The sequence below is a fragment of the Daucus carota genome, chromosome 4 (genome assembly GCF_001625215.2).
Source record: "Daucus carota subsp. sativus chromosome 4, DH1 v3.0, whole genome shotgun sequence".
In the NCBI taxonomy this organism is placed as follows: domain Eukaryota; kingdom Viridiplantae; phylum Streptophyta; class Magnoliopsida; order Apiales; family Apiaceae; genus Daucus; species Daucus carota.
The window spans coordinates 5,502,835-5,504,229 of NC_030384.2; the positions used below are offsets into that span (position 1 = coordinate 5,502,835).

A 1,395-nucleotide genomic window follows, 5' to 3' on the forward strand; every position below is an offset into this window, starting at 1 on the left:
TTCTAGATGAATTCGATAATGAAGTTAGAATCCCATGTTTTTTCCTATTCTGAATTTGATTAGTAATTTTAATTATTAGTATAAAAGAAACCATCCTTGTTAATTGTCTGTGCAGTGAAAATTGATCATACATTGTTGCATAGGTGCGTATTCTTAATTCACCAGTCTCTGTGGGATCGAACTTAATATATTACTTGTGATCACGTGCGCTTGCGTGTAGATTTTTGCGAACAAGTTTTTGGCGCCGCTGCCGGGGACTCGGTGTTAATTAATTAGTTTATGTACTTGTCATCAGTGTGCATTAAAATTCACTGACTAGGATTCTATTCTCTTCTCACTTTTCTTCTTTTCTTTATTTCAGGTACTTGGATCGCGTTTATGCTAACACGTTCTCAAGCTCGTAAAAAAGCAATTGATTCATCTTCATCTTCTTCTTCTGATTCTGAAACAATGACAGAACCTGAAGCACAACCAGACAGTAAGGCATTGAAGGATTTCTCTATGCCAAAGATCGATGATATCCAGTCAAGCATTGTCAGGCCTGCAATCGCAGCCAAAGCCTTTGAAATCAAACCAGGAACTATTCAAATGGTCCAGAACTCGGTACAGTATGGGGGTTCTCCTACTGAAGACCCTAATATGCATATACGGAATTTTATAGAGATCTGTGACACTTTCAAATTTAATGACGTCTCTGATGATGCTGTGAAGCTAAGGCTTTTCCATTTTCACTGAAGATAAGGCTAAGGGATGGTTACATTCTTTACCATCTGGTTCGATTACTACATGGGAAGATCTAGCTCAGAAATTTCTCACTAAATTCTTCCCCATGGCAAAGACTGCTGCACTACGAAATGCTCTATCTCAATTCTCTCAACAATCAGGAGAAACATTCTGTGAAGCCTGGGAGCGATATAAGGAGATGCTAAGGAAGTGTCCCCACCATGGCATGCCGGATTGGATGCAAATAAACAGTTTCTATAATGGTCTTGGACCTCAATCCAGACCTATGCTTGATGCTGCTTCTGGAGGTGCGCTATGGGCTAAAAGTTATGAAGAAGCTTATATCTTATTGAAATGATGGCTTGCTAATGAATATCAGAACCCTACTCAAAGACTCACTCAAGGGAAGGTAGCCGGAATTCTTGATCTTGACACATCTACAGCTATTGCAGCTCAACTTAAGGCTCTCACGATGAAAGTCGATTCTCTGGCTCACCAAGGAATTCACAGCCAATCTCTATTTGCGAATTATGTGCTGGTACTCACTCTACTGATCAATGTGCCATTTCTAGTGAATCAGCACAATTTGTGAGCAATTTTCAGAGAGGTCAACAGCCTGCTCCAGCTACTTACCATCCTAACAACCGAAATCATCCGAATTTCAGCTGGAGT

The 1,395-nt window shown here is 40.1% G+C and overlaps 1 non-coding gene across 1 annotated transcript; it reads right to left on the reverse strand.

The window, feature by feature from the left end:
* Positions 1–844: 844 nt before the first annotated feature.
* On the reverse strand, positions 845–951 carry LOC135152468 (small nucleolar RNA R71). The gene has a single exon (XR_010291646.1). It is a non-coding gene; the product is annotated as a small nucleolar RNA R71 (small nucleolar RNA).
* Positions 952–1,395: the final 444 nt, after the last annotated feature.